Genomic DNA, 25,414 nt, shown 5'->3' with positions numbered 1-25,414 from the left:
TTTAGTTACAACACACAGAGAGACACAGCCTTTAGTTACAACACACACTAGGACAGATATATAGGACAGATATATAGGACAGATATATAGGACTCCACACAGGGCCATTCTACACTAGGACAGATATATAGGACAGATATATAGGACAGATATATAGGACTCCACACAGGGCCATTCTACACTAGGACAGATATATAGGACAGATATATAGGACTCCACACAGGGCCATTCTACACTAGGACAGATATATAGGACAGATATATAGGACTCCAAACAGGGCCATTCTACACTAGGACAGATATATAGGACAGATATATAGGACAGATATATAGGACTCCAAACAGGGCCATTCTACACTAGGACAGATATATAGGACAGATATATAGGACTCCACACAGGGCCGTTCTACACTAGGACAGATATATAGGACAGATATATACGTTTCCTGATAACTTAATTGATTAAATTAAAAGGTTCAAACAAAGACCTTTTAACTATAGATATGTGTTATATCGTAGACGGTTACAGTGTCCATTTTAGGACAGCACTGTGATCAGCATTAAGTGTGTGTGGTGTGTGTCTGTGTGTGTGCGCGCCTCACCTTAACCCCCTCGGCCTGCGCGTGGAGAATGTGGGTGGAGCTCCCGGCACTCTGACCACTCCCTGATGACCTCACACTGGTCACACTGCCAGAACTCCCCACGCTACTTCGGTCTCCACCTGGTAAACACAACACACACACACACACAGGTGTGTGTTAACACAGAACCAGGTATCATATGCGTTTCTCCGCTACAATGCACTGGACAGCAGCCCACTCAACAGCATGGGTTCTCGGCGAGGACAGACGAGGTGATTGACGGAGTGACTGACACACTTAAACACACACACATCCACTGACCGACGCTGGCCTGATGACTGACAGAGAGACTAAAGACCCATGCAGAGAGAGTGAGACAGGGAGAGAGACAGGGAGAGAGACAGGGAGAGAGACAGGGAGAGAGACAGAGAGAGAGAGAGAGAGAGACAGAGAGAGAGACAGAGAGAGAGACAGAGAGACAGAGAGACAGAGACAGAGAGAGACAGGGAGAGAGACAGAGAGAGAGACAGAGAGAGAGAGAGAGAGAGAGAGAGAGAGAGACAGAGACAGAGACAGAGAGAGACAGAGAGACAGAGAGACAGAGACAGAGAGACTAAAGACCCATGCAGAGAGAGAGAGACAGGGAGAGAGACAGAGAGAGAGACAGAGAGAGAGACAGAGAGAGAGACAGAGAGAGAGAGAGAGAGAGAGAGAGAGACAGAGATACAGAGAGAGAGAGAGAGACAGAGAGAGATAATGACTGCAGCCCTACACACACAGCCAGGGACCAGGTACTGCCAGGTACAGCCAGGGACCAGTTACTGCCAGGTAGGTACTGGTCTCTGTTCAGTTCTGGACATAATGGAGAGATGGCAGGGTCTCTAAGGTGCCCCTATCCACTGATTCTAGGTCAGATCCTATAGGGGCCATTGTGTTGCCTTGCCCTATAGTATTAGCCCGGATAATCTGATCTAGACCTATGGTTAGGGGCAGCTTCAATCTGTAGACAACGCCACAGGTCAGGGGTCAGGCAGGGCTGCGCGGGGCGGGGTTACCTGGCCCAGGCTTGCGCAGCACCCATATCTCCTCGCTGGAGCTGCCCTGGGGGCCGCAGGACCGGGTGGGGGAACCGTGAGGGGTGGCTTCTGAGCCGCGACAACCTTCAACACAGAAACCACTGTTAACCTCTAAATCCCCCTGCTCCGCTAATCTAGCTGTAGCCGCTAACCCCAGCTACGCTAAACTATCAGCTAATCCTGGGGATAAACTAGCCTTGGCACCTAACTCCGGGGTTAAACTAGCATTAGCAGCTAAACTCCACGCTAAAATAGCATTAGTAGCTAACCCCAAACTAGCCATCACTGCTAGTCCTGGGGCTAAAATAGCATTAGAAGCAAACCCTGTCACTGAAACAGCATTAGTAGCTAACCTTAAACTAGGAATCACTACCAATAGTGTTCACTGCTCATGGGGCTAAAATAGCATTAGCAGCTAAATCTGTCACTGAACTAGCATTAGTAACTAACCCTAAACTAGGAATCACTGTTAGTCCTGGGGCTAAAATAGCATTAGAAGCTAACCCCAAACTAGCCATCACTGCTAGCCATGGGGCTAAAATAGCATTAGCAGCTAAATCTGTCACTGAACTAGCATTAGTAGCAAACCCTAAACTAGGAATCGCTGCTAGTCCTGGGGCTAAACTACCATTAGCGGTTAACCCTGACGCTAATGTAGTGTTAGCCAATAACTAGCATTAGCAGCTAACAATTAAGCAAAACTAGCATTAACTGCAAACAGTTAATCACTCACCTTCTAACTCTAAACCTTAGCTTTGCTAGCATTGACCCGCTAATCCTAAACATGGCTAACCAGCCCCTCCACGATCCCCAACCAGCAGGACAGATGGGGGTGCAGGGCGGCGTGGGGGTAAGGGGGACCCTAGAATATACTCTATATCTGCTTGTTTAACTTCACCCTAGCTTGACAGCAGACACAGACACACACGCATATATACATCACACATATATATATATTCCATAGATATATGAGAACATTTATATACCATTGTACATAAATAGATCAGTAGCATTCATGTATATCCGTGTAGATATATATATATATATATATGTGTGTCAGAATGTACATAAATATACATATATGTATGTATAATATATGAAGAGATATATGATGATATATGCAGGTTAAGGTAAGGTAGGTCCGGTATGAGCTGCAGTTCATCAGGAGAGAGAGTCACAGTAGAACAGAGACTCAAGGCCTTTAGAGACTGGAGGAGAGGGTTACAGTAGAACAGGGACTCAAGGCCTTTAGAGACTGGAGGAGAGGGTTACAGTAGAACAGGGACTCAAGGCCTTTAGAGACTGGAGAGGGTTACAGTAGAACAGGGACTCAAGGCCTTTAGAGACTGGGGGAGAGGGTTACAGTAGAACAGGGACTCAAGGCCTTTAGAGACTGGAGGAGAGGGTTACAGTAGAACAGGGACTCAAGGCCTTTAGAGACTGGAGGAGAGGGTTACAGTAGAACAGGGACTCAAGGCCTTTAGAGACTGGAGAGGGTTACAGTAGAACAGGGACTCAAGGCCTTTAGAGACTGGGGGAGAGGGTTACAGTAGAACAGGGACTCAAGGCCTTTAGAGACTGGAGGAGAGGGTTACAGTAGAACAGGGACTCAAGGTCTTTAGAGACTGGAGGAGAGGATTACAGTAGAACAGGGACTCAAGGCCTTTAGAGACTGGAGGAGAGGGTTACAGTAGAACAGGGACTCAAGGCCTTTAGAGACTGGAGGAGAGGGTTACAGTAGAACAGGGACTCAAGGCCTTTAGAGACTGGAGGAGAGGGTTACAGTAGAACAGAGACTCAAGGCCTTTAGAGACTGGAGGAGAGGGTTACAGTAGAACAGGGACTCAAGGCCTTTAGAGACTGGAGGAGAGGGTTACAGTAGAACAGGGACTCAAGGCCTTTAGAGACTGGAGGAGAGGGTTACAGTAGAACAGGGACTCAAGGCCTTTAGAGACTGGAGGAGAGGATTACAGTAGAACAGGGACTCAAGGCCTTTAGAGACTGGAGGAGAGGGTTACAGTAGAACAGGGACTCAAGGCCTTTATAAACCATAGAGACTGGAGGAGAGGGTTACAGTAGAACAGGGACTCAGGGCCTTTAGAGACTGGAGGAGAGGGTTACAGTAGAACAGGGACTCAGGGCCTTTAGAGACTGGAGGAGAGGGTTACAGTAGAACAGGGACTCAAGGCCTTTAGAGACTGGAGGAGAGGATTACAGTAGAACAGGGACTCAAGGCCTTTAGAGACTGGAGGAGAGGGTTACAGTAGAACAGGGACTCAAGGCCTTTAGAGACTGGAGGAGAGGATTACAGTAGAACAGGGACTCAATGCCTTTAGAGACTGGAGGAGAGGGTTACAGTAGAACAGAGACTCAAGGCCTTTAGAGACTGGAGGAGAGGGTTACAGTAGAACAGGGACTCAAGGCCTTTAGAGACTGGAGGAGAGGATTACAGTAGAACAGGGACTCAAGGCCTTTAGAGACTGGAGGAGAGGGTTACAGTAGAACAGGGACTCAAGGCCTTTAGAGACTGGAGGAGAGGGTTACAGTAGAACAGGGACTCAAGGCCTTTAGAGACTGGAGGAGAGGGTTACAGTAGAACAGAGGCTCAAGGCCTTTAGAGACTGGAGGAGAGGGTTACAGTAGAACAGGGACTCAAGGCCTTTAGAGACTGGAGGAGAGGGTTACAGTAGAACAGGGACTCAAGGCCTTTATAAACCATAGAGACTGGAGGAGAGGGTTACAGTAGAACAGGGACTCAAGGCCTTTAGAGACTGGAGGAGAGGGTTACAGTAGAACAGGGACTCAATGCCTTTAGAGACTAGAGGAGAGGGTTACAGTAGAACAGGGACTCAAGGCCTTTAGAGACTAGAGGAGAGGGTTACAGTAGAACAGGGACTCAAGGCCTTTAGAGACTGGAGGAGAGGATTACAGTAGAACAGGGACTCAAGGCCTTTAGAGACTGGAGGAGAGGGTTACAGTAGAACAGGGACTCAAGGCCTTTATAAACCATAGAGACTGGAGGAGAGGGTTACAGTAGAACAGGGACTCAAGGCCTTTAGAGACTGGAGGAGAGGGTTACAGTAGAACAGGGACTCAAGGCCTTTAGAGACTGGAGGAGAGGGTTACAGTAGAACAGAGACTCAAGGCCTTTAGAGACTGGAGGAGAGGGTTACAGTAGAACAGGGACTCAAGGCCTTTAGAGACTGGAGGAGAGGGTTACAGTAGAACAGAGACTCAAGGCCTTTAGAGACTGGAGGAGAGGGTTACAGTAGAACAGGGACTCAAGGCCTTTAGAGACTGGAGGAGAGGGTTACAGTAGAACAGGGACTCAAGGCCTTTAGAGACTGGAGGAGAGGGTTACAGTAGAACAGAGACTCAAGGCCTTTAGAGACTGGAGGAGAGGGTTACAGTAGAACAGGGACTCAAGGCCTTTAGAGACTGGAGGAGAGGGTTACAGTAGAACAGGGACTCAAGGCCTTTAGAGACTGGAGGAGAGGGTTACAGTAGAACAGGGACTCAAGGCCTTTAGAGACTGGAGGAGAGGGTTACAGTAGAACAGGGACTCAAGGCCTTTAGAGACTGGAGGAGAGGGTTACAGTAGAACAGAGACTCAAGGCCTTTAGAGACTGGAGGAGAGGGTTACAGTAGAACAGGGACTCAAGGCCTTTAGAGACTGGAGGAGAGGGTTACAGTAGAACAGAGACTCAAGGCCTTTAGAGACTGGAGGAGAGGGTTACAGTAGAACAGGGACTCAAGGCCTTTAGAGACTGGAGGAGAGGGTTACAGTAGAACAGAGACTCAAGGCCTTTAGAGACTGGAGGAGAGAGTTACAGTAGAACAGGGACTCAAGGCCTTTAGAGACTGGAGGAGAGGGTTACAGTAGAACAGGGACTCAAGGCCTTTAGAGACTGGAGGAGAGGGTTACAGTAGAACAGGGACTCAAGGCCTTTATAAACCATAGAGACTGGAGGAGAGGGTTACAGTAGAACAGGGAGACTGGAGGAGAGGGTTACAGTAGAACAGAGACTCAAGGCCTTTAGAGACTGGAGGAGAGGGTTACAGTAGAACAGGGACTCAAGGCCTTTAGAGACTGAAGGAGAGGGTTACAGTAGAACAGGGACTCAAGGCCTTTAGAGACTGGAGGAGAGAGTTACAGTAGAACAGGGACTCAAGGCCTTTAGAGACTGGAGGAGAGGGTTACAGTAGAACAGAGGCTCAAGGCCTTTAGAGACTGGAGGAGAGGGTTCCAGTAGAACAGGGACTCAAGGCCTTTATAAACCATAGAGACTGGAGGAGAGGGTTACAGTAGAACAGGGACTCAAGGCCTTTATAAACCATAGAGACTGGAGGAGAGGGTTACAGTAGAACAGAGACTCAAGGCCTTTAGAGACTGGAGGAGAGGGTTACAGTAGAACAGAGACTCAAGGCCTTTAGAGACTGGAGGAGAGGGTTACAGTAGAACAGAGACTCAAGGCCTTTAGAGACTGGAGGAGAGGGTTACAGTAGAACAGGGACTCAATGCCTTTAGAGACTGGAGGAGAGGGTTACAGTAGAACAGAGACTCAAGGCCTTTAGAGACTGGAGGAGAGGGTTACAGTAGAACAGAGACTCAAGGCCTTTAGAGACTGGAGGAGAGGGTTACAGTAGAACAGGGACTCAAGGCCTTTAGAGACTGGAGGAGAGGGTTACAGTAGAACAGGGACTCAATGCCTTTAGAGACTGGAGGAGAGGGTTACAGTAGAACAGAGACTCAACTGAAACACTGCTAACCAAACAACAGTGCTAGGTGGCTGTACAACTGAAACACTGCTAACCAAACAACAGAGCTAGGTGGCTGTACTACTGACACGCTGTACTACTGAAACACTGCTAACCAAACAACAGAGCTACGTGGCTGTACTACAGAAACACTGCTAACCAAACAACAGTGCTAGGTGGCTGTACTACAGAAACACCGCTAACCAAACAACAGAGCTACGTGGCTGTACTACAGAAACACTGCTAACCAAACAACAGTGCTAGGTGGCTGTACAACTGAAACACTGCTAACCAAACAACAGAGCTAGGTGGCTGTACTACAGAAACACTGCTAACCAAACAACAGAGCTAGGTGGCTGTACTACTGAAACACTGCTAACCAAACAACAGAGCTAGGTGGCTGTACTACAGAAACACTGCTAACCAAACAACAGAGCTAGGTGGCTGTACTACTGAAACACTGCTAACCAAACAACAGTGCTAGGTGGCTGTACTACTGAAACACTGCTAACCAAACAACAGAGCTAGGTGGCTAGATAGTTGTTTTCTTGTTGCAAGATCCACTTGCGGCTAAGTTTCAGCCTCCTGGAGGAGGATGAGTTTTTGGGCTGATTTTGAGTTCATGGTTCGGTTGACCCTTAACAAGGGCCCCAGGATCAGTGGAATCAAAACATCCCCATAACATGAACATATATTTTACAGTAGGTATGAGGTACCTTTCTGCATAGTGTTTAATATGCATGGCTCTTTCAATGCCAATCCTACCCCTGGTGTGTGTGGCCAAAGAGCTCTATGTTTGTCTCAGATGGCTTGGTTCCAATCCAAGGGATGGATGTGAAATGGATTTTACATGTCTGTTACCTCATTATTAAACCCTCAGTGAAACAGGAAGCTATGGAAGACCACAACACAAGCTATGGAAGACCACAACACAAGCTACGGAAGACCACAACACAAGCTACGGAAGACCACAACACAAGCTACGGAAGACCACAACACAAGCTACGGAAGACCACAACACAAGCTACGGAAGACCACAACACAAGCTACGGAAGACCAGAATACAAGCTATGGAAGACCACAATACAAGCTACGGAAGACTACAATACAAGCTACGGAAGACCACAATACAAGCTACGGAAGACCACAATACAAGCTACGGAAGACTACAATACAAGCTACGGAAGACCACAACACAAGCTACGGAAGACCACAACACAAGCTACGGAAGACCAGAATACAAGCTACGAAAGACTACAATACAAGCTACGGAAGACCACAATACAAGCTACGGAAGACTACAATACAAGCTACGGAAGACCACAATACAAGCTACGGAAGACCACAATACAAGCTACGGAAGACCACAATACAAGCTACGGAAGACCACAACACAAGCTACGGAAGACTACAATACAAGCTACGGAAGACCACAATACAAGCTACGGAAGACCACAATACAAGCTACGGAAGACCACAATACAAGCTACGGAAGACCACAATACAAGCTACGGAAGACCACAATACAAGCTACGGAAGACCACAACACAAGCTACGGAAGACCAGAATACAAGCTACGGAAGACTACAATACAAGCTACGGAAGACCACAACACAAGCTACGGAAGACCACAATACAAGCTACGGAAGACCACAACACAAGCTACGGAAGACCAGAATTCAAGCTACGGAAGACTACAATACAAGCTACGGAAGACCACAACACAAGCTACGGAAGACCACAACACAAGCTACGGAAGACCAGAATACAAGCTACGGAAGACCAGAATACAAGCTACGGAAGACTACAATACAAGCTACGGAAGACCACAACACAAGCTACGGAAGACCAGAATACAAGCTACGGAAGACTACAATACAAGCTACGGAAGACCAGAATACAAGCTACGGAAGACCACAACACAAGCTACGGAAGACCAGAATACAAGCTACGGAAGACTACAATACAAGCTACGGAAGACCAGAATACAAGCTATGGAAGACCACAATACAAGCTACGGAAGACCACAATACAAGCTACGGAAGACTACAATACAAGCTATGGAAGACCACAATACAAGCTACGGAAGACTACAATACAAGCTACGGAAGACCACAATACAAGCTACGGAAGACCACAATACAAGCTACGGAAGACCACAACACAAGCTACGGAAGACCACAACACAAGCTACGGAAGACCACAACACAAGCTACGGAAGACCACAACACAAGCTACGGAAGACCAGAATACAAGCTACGGAAGACTACAATACAAGCTACGGAAGACCAGAATACAAGCTATGGAAGACCACAATACAAGCTACGGAAGACCACAATACAAGCTACGGAAGACCACAATACAAGCTACGGAAGACCACAATACAAGCTACGGAAGACCACAATACAAGCTACGGAAGACCACAATACAAGCTACGGAAGACCACAATACAAGCTACGGAAGACCACAATACAAGCTACGGAAGACCACAATACAAGTTGGGAAGACCACAATACAAGCTACGGAAGACCACAATACAAGCTACGGAAGACTAAAATACAAGCTACGGAAGACCACAACACAAGCTACGTAAGACCACAATACAAGCTACGGAAGACCACAATACAAGCTACGGAAGACCACAATACAAGCTACGGAAGACCACAATACAAGCTACGGAAGACCACAATACAAGCTACAGAAGACCACAATACAAGCTACGGAAGACCACAATACAAGCTACAGAAGACCACAATACAAGCTACAGAAGACCACAATACAAGCTACAGAAGACCACAATACAAGCTACAGAAGACCACAATACAAGCTACGGAAGACCACAATACAAGCTACGGAAGACTAAAATACAAGCTTCTAATGCCAAGGTAGAGGAGGCTGAGTGAGTTAGGGAGGAGGGGAGAGAGCAACAGAACTATTCCCCCTGACCATTCTAATGCCAAGGTAGAGGAGGCTGAGTGAGTTAGGGAGGAGGGGAGACAGCAACAGAACTATTCCCCCTGACCATTCTAATGCCAAGGTAGAGGAGGCTGAGTGAGTTAGGGAGGAGGGGAGAGAGCAACAGAACTATTCCCCCTGACCATTCTAATGCCAAGGTAGAGGAGGCTGAGTGAGTTAGGGAGGAGGGGAGAGAGCAACAGAACTATTCCCCCTGACCATTCTAATGCCAAGGTAGAGGAGGCTGAGTGAGTTAGGGAGGAGGGGAGAGAGCAACAGAACTATTCCCCCTGACCATTCTAATGCCAAGGTAGAGAGGCTGAATGAGTTAGGGAGGAGGGGAGAGAGCAACAGAACTATTCCCCCTGACCATTCTAATGCCAAGGTAGAGGAGGCTGAGTGAGTTAGGGAGGAGGGGAGAGAGCAACAGAACTATTCCCCCTGACCATTCTAATGCCAAGGTAGAGGAGGCTGAGTGAGTTAGGGAGGAGGGGAGAGAGCAACAGAACTATTCCCCCTGACCATTCTAATGCCAAGGTAGAGCAACAAGTCAAACCGTCACCACAGGTTGAGTGGGTGGTTTGGTCAGGTTGAGTGGGTGGTATGGTCAGGTTGAGTGGGTGGTATAGTCAGGTTGAGTGGGTGGTGTGGTCAGGTTGAGTGGGTGGTATAGTCAGGTTGAGTGGGTGGTGTGGTCAGGTTGAGTGGGTGGTATAGTCAGGTTGAGTGGGTGGTATGGTCAGGTTGAGTGGGTGGTATAGTCAGGACAGAGGGTCAGGTTGAGTGGGTGGTATAGTCAGGTTGAGTGGGTGGTTTGGTCAGGACAGAGGGTCAGGTTGAGTGGGTGGTATGGTCAGGTTGAGTGGGTGGTATAGTCAGGTTGAGTGGGTGATATGGTCAGGTTGAGTGGGTGATATAGTCAGGTTGAGTGGGTGATATGGTCAGGTTGAGTGGGTGGTATGGTCAGGTTGAGTGGGTGGTATAGTCAGGTTGAGTGGGTGGTATGGTCAGGTTGAGTGGGTGGTATGGTCAGGTTGAGTGGGTGGTATAGTCAGGTTGAGTGGGTGGTTTGGTCAGGTTGAGTGGGTGGTTTGGTCAGGTTGAGTGGGTGGTTTGGTCAGGTTGAGTGGGTGGTATGGTCAGGTTGAGTGCGTGGTTTGGTCAGGTTGAGTGTGTGGTATAGTCAGGTTGAGTGGGTGGTATGGTCAGGTTGAGTGGGTGGTTTGTTTGCCTTGTTCAGCAGCATCACAACACTACACTATAACCCTTGTTCAACAGCAACACTACACTATAACCCTTGTTCAACAGCAACACTACACTATAACCCTTGTTCAACAGCATCACTACACTATAACCCTTGTTCAACAGCATCACAACACTATAACCCTTGTTCAACAGCAACACTACACTATAACCCTTGTTCAACAGCATCACAACACTATAACCCTTGTTCAACAGCATCACTACACTATAACCCTTGTTCAACAGCATCACAACACTATAACCCTTGTTCAACAGCAACACTACACTATAACCCTTGTTCAACAGCATCACAACACTATAACCCTTGTTCAACAGCATCACTACACTATAACCCTTGTTCAACAGCAACACTACACTATAACCCTTGTTCAACAACAACACTACACTATAACCCTTGTTCAACAGCAACACTACACTATAACACTTGTTCAACAGCATCACTACACTATAACCCTTGTTCAGCAGCAACACTACACTATAACCCTTGTTCAACAGCATCACAACACTACACTATAACCCTTGTTCAACAGCAACACTACACTATAACCCTTGTTCAACAGCAACACTACACTATAACCCTTGTTCAACAGCAACACTACACTATAACCCTTGTTCAACAGCATCACAACACTACACTATAACCCTTGTTCAACAGTAACACTACACTATAACCCTTGTTCAACAGCAACACTACACTATAACCCTTGTTCAACAGCATCACTACACTATAACCCTTGTTCAACAGCATCACAACACTACACTATAACCCTTGTTCAACAGCAACACTACACTATAACCCTTGTTCAACAGCATCACTACACTATAACCCTTGTTCAACAGCAACACTACACTATAACCCTTGTTCAACAGCAACACTACACTATAACCCTTGTTCAACAGCATCACTACACTATAACCCTTGTTCAACAGCAACACTACACTATAACCCTTGTTCAACAGTAACACCCCACTATAACCCTTGTTCAACAGCAACACTACACTATAACCCTTGTTCAACAGCATCACAACACTACACTATAACCCTTGTTCAACAGCAACACTACACTATAACCCTTGTTCAACAGCATCACTACACTATAACCCTTGTTCAACAGCAACACTACACTATAACCCTTGTTCAACAGCAACACCCCACTATAACCCTTGTTCAACAGCAACACTACACTATAACCCTTGTTCAACAGCATCACTACACTATAACCCTTGTTCAACAGCAACACCCCACTATAACCCTTGTTCAACAGCAACACTACACTATAACCCTTGTTCAACAGCAACACCCCACTACACTATAACCCTTGTTCAACAGTAACACTACACTATAACCCTTGTTCAACAGCAACACCCCACTATAACCCTTGTTCAACAGCAACACTACACTATAACCCTTGTTCAACAGCAACACTACACTATAACCCTTGTTCAACAGCAACACTACACTATAACCCTTGTTCAACAGCAACACCCCACTATAACCCTTGTTCAACAGCAACACCCCACTATAACCCTTGTTCAACAGCAACACTACACTATAACCCTTGTTCAACAGCAACACTACACTATAACCCTTGTTCAACAGCAACACTACACTATAACCCTTGTTCAACAGCATCACTACACTATAACCCTTGTTCAACAGCAACACTACACTATAACCCTTGTTCAACAGTAACACCCCACTATAACCCTTGTTCAACAGCAACACTACACTATAACCCTTGTTCAACAGCAACACTACACTATAACCCTTGTTCAACAGCAACACCCCACTATAACCCTTGTTCAGCAGCAACACTACACTATAACCCTTGTTAGACCACAACTTTAAACTGTAACAGATGACATAGACCACAACTTTAAACTGTAACAGATGACATAGACCACAACTTTAAACTGTAACAGATGACATAGACCACAACTTTAAACTGTAACAGATGACATAGACCACAACTTTAAACTGTAACAGATGACATAGACCACAACTTTAACCAGGATATAAACCGAAAACCTCAAGGGATGACCTCACCAATAAGAGCTGTCAGAGAGGTGAGAGTAGGTGAGCCAATCAGATATTAGATCATAGATAGGTAATCATCACCCCTTAAAGCTTTGGGGATAATAATAATAATAATAATAATAATAATAATAATAATAATAATAATAATAATAATAATAATAATAATAATAATAATAATAATGTATGAGGGGGGCGTGTACCTGGGGGGGTGGGGGGTGTGTCCCCCGGGGTCGTCACGGGCGACCTGTTATAGCCAAAGGAAGTGAATAGTGGAAGCAGTGGCTGATGGGTATGTGGAGGTGGAGGAGGCGGAGGAGGCAGGATATGGAACTGATGGAACGTGGTTTCGTTGCCGTTGACGACCGCTGAGTTGGCGGGGGCGACCGTCGGCGTGGGAACGAGCTGTATCTTTTGAAACTGTTGGGTGTTAATGACTGTGCTCGGCAAACCTAGATACGATCACCGTGACGATGACACGACAACAAACAAACAAAAACAAACAACAACAAAAACAAAAAAAATTGTAAGAGAAATAAAATGTAATTAAATTAATGAAAAACCTTAAATCACAAATCAATCAACACGGTAACATGTTAGAGAGATGAACAAAGAGAGAGATGGAGGGAGGAGACGGAATAGAGACGACTGTGACTAGGATGGAGAGAGGAGAGAAGAGGAGAAGGGTGGAAGGAGAGAGGAGAGGAATGGAGGGAGGAGAGGAATGGAGGGAGGAGAGGAGAGGAGAGAAGAGGAGAAGGGTGGAAGGAGAGAGGAGAGGAATGGAGGGAGGAGAGGAGAGGATAGGAGAGAAGAGGAGAAGGGTGGAAGGAGAGAGGAGAGGAATGGAGGGAGGAGAGGAGAGGATAGAGAGAAGAGGAAGAGGAGGAGAGGAGAGGAATGGAGGAGAGGATAGGATAGGAGAGAATAGGAGAAGGGTGGAAGGAGAGAGGAGAGGAATGGAGGGAGGAGAGGAGAGGATAGGAGAGAAGAGGAGAAGGTTGGAAGGAGAGAGGAGAGGAATGGAGGGAGGAGAGGATAGGAGAGAAGAGGAGAAGGTTGGAAGGAGAGAGGAGAGGAATGGAGGGAGGAGAGGAGAGGATAGGAGAGAAGAGGAGAAGGGTGGAAGGGGAGAGGAATGGAGGGAGGAGAGGATAGGATAGGAGAGAAGAGGAGAAGGGTGGAAGGAGAGAGGAGAGGAATGGAAGGAAGAGAGGAATGGAGGGAGGAGACGATAGGAGAGGAGAGAAGAGGTGAAGGATAGAAGGAGGAGAGGAATGGAAGGAAGAGAGGATAGGAGGGAGGAGAGAAGAGGTGAAGGATAGAAGGAGGAGAGGAATGGAAGGAAGAGAGGATAGGAGAGGAGAGAAGAGGTGAAGGATAGAAGGAGGAGAGGAATGGAAGGAAAAGAGGAATGGAGGGAGGAAGGAGGAGAGGAGAGGAGAGGATGGAAGGAGGAGGAGAGGAGAGGGATGGAAGGAGGTGAGGAGAGGGATGGAAGGAGGTGAGGAGAGGAAGGAGGAAAGAGGAGAGGAGAGGAGAGGAGAGGAGAGAAGAGAATGTAACTGTGAACTCCCTCTCCCTCTGTGTGTGTGCGTGGGTGTGTATTAGTGGAACTGTGTGTGTGTGTGCGTGGGTGTGTATTAGTGGAACTGTGTGAGAAGCTGTGCTTGGAGTGAAGAAGAACTTAGGGAAAGGATGTTGGGAAAAACTGCCGATGTGAAACAAAACAGACAAACATGAAAAAAACAGACAGACAGACAGACAGACCCCCAAGATACAGACCCCCAAGGTACAGACCCCACAAGATACTAGATATGACACCACTGATATGATATGTGATATGATATGTTAGGTGTGATGACACCACTGATATAGATGTGAGATATGACACCACTAGATATGACACCGCTGTGCACCACTAGATACAGATATGTCTAGATATGACACCACTAGGTCTAGATATGACACCACTAGATATAGATATGACACCACTAGGTGACACCGCTAGATATAGATATGTGATGACACCACTAGGTCTAGATATGACACCACTAGTGTGTGACACCACTAGGTGTAGGTATGACACCACTAGTGTAGATATGACACCACTAAATAGATATGACACCACTAGATACACCGATAACACCACTAGATGATATGACACCACTAGGTATAGATATGACACCACTAGGTGTAGATATGACACCACAGTGTGTGACACCACTAGATATAGATATGACACCACTAGATATAGATATGACACCGCTAGATATAGATGTGTGTGACACCACTGGTATGACACCGCTAGATATAGTGATATGACAGTGTGTGAGAAGCTGTGCACTGTAGAGACACCACTAGGTGTAGATATGACACCACTAGGAGAAGAAGAACTTAGGGAAAGGATGACACCGCACCACTAGGGAAAAATAGAGCCAAATGACAGCCAATGTGAAACAAAACAGACAAACATGAAAAAAACAGACAGACAGACCCCCCAAGGTACAGACCCCCAAAGATACAGACCCCACAAGATACAGACCCCCAAGGTACAGACCCTCCAAGGTACAGACCCCACAAGGTACAGACCCCCCAAGATAAAGACCCCACAAGATACAGACCCCCAAGATACAGACCCCACAAGGTACAGATCCCCCCAAGGTACAGATCCCCCCAAGGTACAGACCCCCCAAGATATAGATATGACACCACTAGGTATAGATATGACACCACTACCTGCAGATATGACACCACTAGATATAGATATGACACCACTAGATATAGATATGACACCACTAGGTGTAGATATGACACCACTAGGTATAGATATGACACCACTAGATATAGATATGACACCACTAGGTATAGATATGACACCACTAGATATAGATATGACACCACTAGATATAGATATGACACCACTACAGATATAGATATGACACCACTAGATATAGATATGACACCACTAGATATAGATATGACACCACTAGGTATAGATATGACACCACTACCTGCAGATATGACACCACTAGATATAGATATGACACCACTAGATATAGATATGACACCACTAGGTATAGATATGACACCACTAGATATAGATATGACACCACTAGATATAGATATGACACCACTAGGTGTAGATATGACACCACTAGATATAGATATGACACCACTAGATATAGATATGACACCACTAGGTGTAGATATGACACCACTAGGTGTAGATATGACACCACTAGGTATAGATATGACACCACTAGATATAGATATGACACCACTACATATAGATATGACACCACTAGGTATAGATATGACACCACTAGATATAGATATGACACCACTAGATATAGATATGACACCACTAGATATAGATATGACACCACTAGATATAGATATGACACCACTAGATATAGATATGACACCACTAGATATAGATATGACACCACTAGATATAGATATGACACCACTAGATATAGATATGACACCACTAGATATAGATATGACACCACTAGATATAGATATGACACCACTAGATATAGATATGACACCACTAGATATAGATATGACACCACTAGGTATAGATATGACACCACTAGATATAGATATGACACCACTAGATATAGATATGACACCACTAGATATAGATATGACACCACTAGATATAGATATGACACCACTAGGTATAGATATGACACCACTAGGTATAGATATGACACCACTAGATATAGATATGACACCACTAGATATAGATATGACACCACTAGATAGATATGACACCACTACTATGATATGACACCACTAGATATAGATATGACACCACTAGAGATATGACACCACTAGATATGACACCACTAGATATAGATATAGATATGACACCACTAGATATAGATAGATATGACACCACTAGGTGTAGATATGACACCACTAGGTGTAGATATGACACCACTAGATATAGATATGACACCACTAGGTATAGATATGACACCACTAGATATAGATATGACACCACTAGATATAGATATGACACCACTAGGTATAGATATGACACCACTAGGTATAGATATGACACCACTAGATATAGATATGACACCACTAGGTATAGATATGACACCACTAGGTATAGATATGACACCACTAGATATAGATATGACACCACTAGATATAGATATGACACCACTAGGTATAGATATGACACCACTAGGTATAGATATGACACCACTAGATATAGATATGACACCACTAGGTATAGATATGACACCACTAGATATAGATATGACACCACTAGATATAGATATGACACCACTAGGTATAGATATGACACCACTAGGTATAGATATGACACCACTAGGTATAGATATGACACCACTAGGTATAGATATGACACCACTAGGTATAGATATGACACCACTAGGTATAGATATGACACCACTAGATATAGATATGACACCACTAGATATAGATATGACACCACTAGATATAGATATGACACCACTAGATATAGATATGACACCACTAGATATAGATATGACACCACTAGATATAGATATGACACCACTAGATATAGATATGACACCACTAGGTATAGATATGACACCACTAGATATAGATATGACACCACTAGATATAGATATGACACCACTAGGTATAGATATGACACCACTAGATATAGATATGACACCACTAGATATAGATATGACACCACTAGATATAGATATGACACCACTAGGTATAGATATGACACCACTAGATGCAGATATGACACCACTAGATATAGATATGACACCACTAGGTATAGATATGACACCACTAGGTATAGATATGACACCACTAGATATAGATATGACACCACTAGATATAGATATGACACCACTAGATATAGATATGACACCACTAGATATAGATATGACACCACTAGATATAGATATGACACCACTAGGTATAGATATGACACCACTAGATATAGATATGACACCACTAGATATAGATATGACACCACTAGATATAGATATGACACCACTAGATATGCAGATATGACACCACTAGGTGTAGATATGACACCACTAGATATAGATATGACACCACTAGGTGTAGATATGACACCACTAGATATAGATATGACACCACTAGATATAGATATGACACCACTAGATATAGATATGACACCACTAGATATAGATATGACACCACTAGACAATGCACTAGTGTAGATATGACACCACTAGGTGTAGATATGACACCACTAGGTATAGATATGACACCACTAGGTATAGATATGACACCACTAGATATAGATATGACACCACTAGATGTATGACACCACTAGCTAGATATGACACCACTAGATATAGATATGACACCACTAGATAGATATGACACCACTAGGTATAGATATGACACCACTAGATATAGATATGACACCACTAGGTGTAGATATGACACCACTAGGTATAGATATGACACCACTAGTCAGACTATATGATAGATAGCTGTAGATATGACACCACTGATATAGATATGACATATGACACCACTAGGTGTAGATATGACACCACTAGATAGATAGAGCTGTATAGACTGGTAGCACCACTACTGGTATAGATATGACACCACAAGTAGACAATAGGTGGTAGATAGATAGAATGTATCAGACTGGTAAATATGACCCACTAGGGTTCAGTCGTGGAACAGCACCTAGTCACACGGTCCAGTCAGCAGTAGACAATGCAGGCTGGTAGATAGATAGAGCTGTATCAGACTGGTAGCTTAGCTCCCTCTACTGGTTCAGTCGTGGAACAGCACCTAGTCACACCGTCCAGTCAGCAGTAGACAATGCAGGGCTGATTTTCCTTTTCAGTCGACAGGAGGTCGGTGCGTGTCACAGGAGGTTGGTGACACCTTAATTTGGGAGGAGGGGCTGGAATCAGTGGAATGGTGTCTAACACATCCAACATGTCCAGGGGTTCCATGTTTATCTCCGTTCATTATGACGAACCAATCAGCAGCCTCCGCCGAGGTTTAGAATAACGTATGCAGCAGGTTAATTAGGTCCAGGTCAGGAAAAGGGTTAGCTGACATAGCTGAGTTCAAGATCATCTGGGAGGAGAGAAACGGAGAAACTCTGCTACAGAGGGTCAAGGCTTCTGTCTGTCTGTCTGTCTGTCTGTCTGTCTGTCTGTCTGTCTGTCTGTCTGTCTGTCTGTCTGTCTGTCTCTCTCTCTCTCTCTCTCGGGGCTGGTCTGGGCATGCTGAGTTGAAGACCCTCTCTCCAACACTGACACACATGCTGCTGTACTGCAGGTTAGACTCTAACAGGGCTGTACTGCAGGTTAGACTAACAGGGCTGTACTGCAGGTTAGACTAACAGGGCTGTACTGCAGGTTAGACTCTAACAGGGCTGTACTACAGGTTAGACTCTAACAGGGCTGTACTACAGGTTAGACTAACAGGGCTGTACTGCAGGTTAGACTCTAACAGGGCTGTACTGCAGGTTAGACTCTAACAGGGATGTACTGCAGGTTAGACTCTAACAGGGCTGTACTGCAGGTTAGACTCTAACAGGGCTGTACTGCAGGTTAGACTCTAACAGGGCTGTACTGCAGGTTAGACTCTAACAGGGCTGTACTGCAGGTTAGACTCTAACAGGGCTGTACTGCAGGTTAGACTCTAACAGGGCTGTACTACAGGTTAGACTCTAACAGGGCTGTACTGCAGGTTAGACTCTAACAGGGCTGTACTACAGGTTAGACTCTAACAGGGCTGTACTGCAGGTTAGACTAACAGGGCTGTACTGCAGGTTAGACTCTAACAGGGCTGTACTACAGGTTAGACTCTAACAGGGCTGTACTGCAGGTTAGACTCTAACAGGGCTGTACTGCAGGTTAGACTCTAACAGGGCTGTACTACAGGTTAGACTCTAACAGGGCTGTACTACAGGTTAGACTAACAGGGCTGTACTGCAGGTTAGACTCTAACAGGGCTGTACTGCAGGTTAGACTCTAACAGGGATGTACTGCAGGTTAGACTCTAACAGGGCTGTACTGCAGGTTAAAGGACTCTAACAGAGCTGTACTGCAGGTTAGACTAACAGGGCTGTACTGCAGGTTAGACTCTAACAGGGCTGTACTGCAGGTTAGACTCTAACAGGGCTGTACTGCAGGTTAGACTCTAACAGGGCTGTACTGCAGGTTAGACTCTAACAGGGCTGTACTACAGGTTAGACTAACAGGGCTGTACTGTAGGTTAGACTCTAACAGGGCTGTACTGCAGGTTAGACTCTAACAGGGCTGTACTGTAGGTTAGACTCTAACAGGGCTGTACTACAGGTTAGACTCTAACAGGGATGTACTGCAGGTTAGACTCTAACAGGGCTGTACTGCAGGTTAGACTCTAACAGGGATGTACTGCAGGTTAGACTCTAACAGGGCTGTACTGCAGGTTAGACTCTAACAGGGCTGTACTGCAGGTTAGACTCTAACAGGGCTGTACTGCAGGTTAGACTCTAACAGGGCTGTACTGCAGGTTAGACTCTAACAGGGCTGTACTGCAGGTTAGACTCTAACAGGGCTGTACTACAGGTTAGACTCTAACAGGGCTGTACTACAGGTTAGACTCTAACAGGGCTGTACTACAGGTTAGACTAACAGGGCTGTACTGCAGGTTAGACTAACAGGGCTGTACTGCAGGTTAGACTCTAACAGGGCTGTACTGCAGGTTAGACTCTAACAGGGCTGTACTGCAGGTTAGACTCTAACAGGGCTGTACTGCAGGTTAGACTCTAACAGGGCTGTACTACAGGTTAGACTCTAACAGGGCTGTACTACAGGTTAGACTCTAACAGGGCTGTACTGCAGGTTAGACTCTAACAGGGCTGTACTGCAGGTTAGACTCTAACAGGGCTGTACTGCAGGTTAGACTCTAACAGGGCTGTACTGCAGGTTAGACTCTAACAGGGCTGTACTGCAGGTTAGACTCTAACAGGGCTGTACTGCAGGTTAGACTCTAACAGGGCTGTACTGCAGGTTAGACTCTAACAGGGCTGTACTGCAGGTTAGACTCTAACAGGGCTGTACTGTTAGACTCTAACAGGGCTGTACTGCAGGTTAGACTCTAACAGGGCTGTACTGCAGGTTAGACTCTAACAGGGCTGTACTGCAGGTTAGACTAACAGGGCTGTACTGCAGGTTAGACTAACAGGGCTGTACTACAGGTTAGACTCTAACAGGGCTGTACTGCAGGTTAGACTCTAACAGGGCTGTACTGCAGGTTAGACTCTAACAGGGCTGTACTACAGGTTAGACTCTAACAGGGATGTACTGCAGGTTAGACTCTAACAGGGCTGTACTGCAGGTTAGACTAACAGGGCTGTACTGCAGGTTAAAGGATAATTCCCGAGAACCCAAAAGAACCCGCACGCACACAGACACAAACACACACCTGTTCTCTTGTTGATGACCTCCACTATTGTAGAAGGGAAGTAGCCCACGCGGTCATTTCCTGTACGGTTGTCATGGATACAGCCCTTCCAGCGCCCGTCAACATGCTGCTCGAGAACCTGCCAGAGAAAACAAATAAATTCAACGTGGCAGAGTAGAATATAATAAACAGAGAACAGAAGAATAGAGTAGAATATAATAAACAGAGAACAGAAGAATAGAGTAGAATATAATAAACAGAGAACAGAAGAATAGAGTAGAATATAATAAACAGAGAACAGAAGAATAGAGTAGAATATAATAAACAGAGAACAGAAGAATAGAGTAGAATATAATAAACAGAGAACAGAAGAATAGAGTAGAATAGAGTAGAATATAATAAACAGAGAACAGAAGAATAGAGTAGAATATAATAAACAGAGAACAGTAGAATAGAGTAGAATATAATAAACAGAGAACAGAAGAATAGAGTAGAATATAATAAACAGAGAACAGAAGAATAGAGTAGAATATAATAAACAGAGAACAGAAGAATAGAGTAGAATATAATAAACAGAGAACAGAACAATAGAGTAGAATATAATAAAACAGAGAACAGAAGAATAGAGTAGAATATAATAAACAGAGAACAGTAGAATAGAGTAGAATATAATAAAACAGAGAACAGAAGAATAGAGTAGAATATAATAAACAGAGAACAGAAGAATAGAGTAGAATATAATAAACAGAGAACAGTAGAATAGAGTAGAATATACTAAACAGAGAACAGAAGAATAGAGTAGAATAGAGTAGAATATAATAAAACAGAGAACAGAAGAATAGAGTAGAATATAATAGACAGAGAACAGTAGAATAGAGTAGAATATAATAAACAGAGAACAGAATAATAGAGTAGAATATAATAAACAGAGAACAGTAGAATATACTAAACAGAGAACAGAAGAATAGAGTAGAATAGAGTAGAATATAATAAACAGAAAACAGAAGAATAGAGTAGAATATACTAAACAGAGAACAGAAGAATAGAGTAGAATAGAGTAGAATATAATAAACAGAGAACAGAAGAATAGAGTAGAATAGAGTAGAATATAATAAACAGAGAACAGTAGAATAGAGTAGAATATAATAAACAGAGAACAGTAGAATAGAGTAGAATATAATAAACAGAGAACAGAACAATAGAGTAGAATATAATAAACAGAGAACAGTAGAATAGAGTAGAATATAATAAACAGAGAACAGAACAATAGAGTAGAATATAATAAACAGAGAACAGTAGAATAGAGTAGAATATAATAGACAGAGAACAGTAGAATAGAGTAGAATATAATAAACAGAGAACAGAATAATAGAGTAGAATATAATAAACAGAGAACAGTAGAATAGAGTAGAATATACTAAACAGAGAACAGAAGAATAGAATAGAGTAGAATATAATAAACAGAGAACAGAAGAATAGAGTAGAATATACTAAACAGAGAACAGAAGAATAGAGTAGAATAGAGTAGAATATAATAAACAGAGAACAGAAGAATAGAGTAGAATAGAGTAGAATATAATAAACAGAGAACAGTAGAATAGAGTAGAATATAATAAACAGAGAACAGTAGAATAGAGTAGAATATACTAAACAGAGAACAGAACAATAGAGTAGAATATAATAAACAGAGAACAGTAGAATAGAGTAGAATATAATAAACAGAGAACAGAACAATAGAGTAGAATATAATAAACAGAGAACAGTAGAATAGAGTAGAATATAATAGACAGAGAACAGTAGAATAGAGTAGAATATAATAAACAGAGAACAGAAGAATAGAGTACAATAGAGTAGAATATAATAAACAGAGAACAGAAGAATAGAGTAGAATATAATAAACAGAGAACAGTAGAATAGAGTAGAATATAATAGACAGAGAACAGTAGAATAGAGTAGAATATAATAAACAGAGAACAGAAGAATAGAGTACAATAGAGTAGAATATAATAAACAGAGAACAGAAGAATAGAGTACAATAGAGTAGAATATAATAAACAGAGAACAGAAGAATAGAGTACAATAGAGTAGAATATAATAAACAGAGAACAGAACAATAGAGTAGAATATAATAAACAGAGAACAGTAGAATAGAGTAGAATATAATAAACAGAGAACAGAACAATAGAGTAGAATATAATAAACAGAGAACAGTAGAATAGAGTAGAATATAATAGACAGAGAACAGTAGAATAGAGTAGAATATAATAAACAGAGAACAGAAGAATAGAGTACAATAGAGTAGAATATAATAAACAGAGAACAGAAGAATAGAGTAGAATATAATAAACAGAGAACAGTAGAATAGAGTAGAATATAATAAACAGAGAACAGTAGAATAGAGTAGAATATACTAAACAGAGAACAGAAGAATAGAGTAGAATAGAGTAGAATATAATAAACAGAGAACAGAAGAATAGAGTAGAATATACTAAACAGAGAACAGAAGAATAGAGTAGAATAGAGTAGAATATAATAAACAGAGAACAGAAGAATAGAGTAGAATAGAGTAGAATATAATAAACAGAGAACAGTAGAATAGAGTAGAATATAATAAACAGAGAACAGTAGAATAGAGTAGAATATACTAAACAGAGAACAGAACAATAGAGTAGAATATAATAAACAGAGAACAGTAGAATAGAGTAGAATATAATAAACAGAGAACAGAACAATAGAGTAGAATATAATAAACAGAGAACAGTAGAATAGAGTAGAATATAATAGACAGAGAACAGTAGAATAGAGTAGAATATAATAAACAGAGAACAGAAGAATAGAGTACAATAGAGTAGAATATAATAAACAGAGAACAGAAGAATAGAGTAGAATATAATAAACAGAGAACAGTAGAATAGAGTAGAATATAATAGACAGAGAACAGTAGAATAGAGTAGAATATAATAAACAGAGAACAGAAGAATAGAGTACAATAGAGTAGAATATAATAAACAGAGAACAGAAGAATAGAGTACAATAGAGTAGAATATAATAAACAGAGAACAGAAGAATAGAGTAGAATATAATAAACAGAGAACAGTAGAATAGAGTACAATATAATAAACAGAGAACAGTAGAATATAATAAACAGAGAACAGAACAATAGAGTAGAATATAATAAACAGAGAACAGAACAATAGAGTACAATAGAGTAGAATATAATAAACAGAGAACAGAACAATAGAGTAGAATATAATAAACAGAGAACAGAACAATAGAGTAGAATATAATAAACAGAGAACAGAACAATAGAGTAGAATATAATAAACAGAGAACAGAACAATAGAGTAGAATATAATAAACAGAGAACAGAACAATAGAGTAGAATATAATAAACAGAGAACAGTAGAATAGAGTAGACAGAGAACAGTAGAATATAATAAACAGAGAACAGAAGAATAGAGTATCCCCTTACACTGTGTATAAGACAGTAGTTTTGGAATTGTTAGTTAGATTACTTGTTGGTTATCACTGCATTGTCGGAACTAGAAGCACAAGCATTTCGCTACACTCACATTAACATCTGCTAACCATGTGTATGTGACAAATAACATTTATTTTGATTTGATTTGTACAATATAATAAACAGAGAACAGAACAATAGAGTAGAATACAATAAACAGAGAACAGAACAATAGAGTAGAATACAATAAACAGAGAACAGAACAATAGAGTAGAATATAATATACAGAGAACAGAACAATAGAGTAGAATATAATAAACAGAAAACAGTAGAATAGAGTACAATATAATAAACAGAGAACAGAACAATAGAGTAGAATATAATAAACAGAAAACAGTAGAATAGAGTACAATATAATAAACAGAACAGTAGAATAGAGTACAATATAGTAGAATATAATAAACAGAGAACAGTAGAATAGAGTACAATAGAGTAGAATATAATAAACAGAGAACAGTAGAATAGAGTAGAATATAATAAACAGAGAACAGTAGAATAGAGTATTATATTCTACTGTTCTCTGTTTATTATATTCTACTCTATTGTACTCTATTCTACTGTTCTCTGTTTATTATATTCTGCTCTATTGTACTCTATTCTACTGTTCTCTGTTTATTATATTCTACTCTATTGTAAACAGAGAACAGTAGAATAGAGTACAATAGAGTAGAATATAATAAACAGAGAACAGTAGAATATAGTACAATAGAGTAGAATATAAAAAACAGAGAACAGAAGAATAGAGTAGAATATAATACCTGTTCCTGTTATCTCCTGTATCTATCCTCTATCCTTTTCTACCTGTTCAT

The 25,414-nt window shown here is 42.7% G+C and overlaps 1 pseudogene; it reads right to left on the bottom strand.

Annotated features, from left to right (window-relative positions):
• Positions 1-25,414, bottom strand: part of LOC127918574 (caskin-1-like) — a 78,768-nt pseudogene that overhangs the window by 21,754 nt on the left and 31,600 nt on the right.

This window comes from Oncorhynchus keta, unplaced genomic scaffold (assembly GCF_023373465.1).
Source record: "Oncorhynchus keta strain PuntledgeMale-10-30-2019 unplaced genomic scaffold, Oket_V2 Un_contig_14524_pilon_pilon, whole genome shotgun sequence".
Classification (NCBI taxonomy): domain Eukaryota; kingdom Metazoa; phylum Chordata; class Actinopteri; order Salmoniformes; family Salmonidae; genus Oncorhynchus; species Oncorhynchus keta.
The sequence above is the reverse complement of the archived record's forward strand: the minus strand, read 5'-3'. Positions and strand labels throughout refer to the sequence as shown.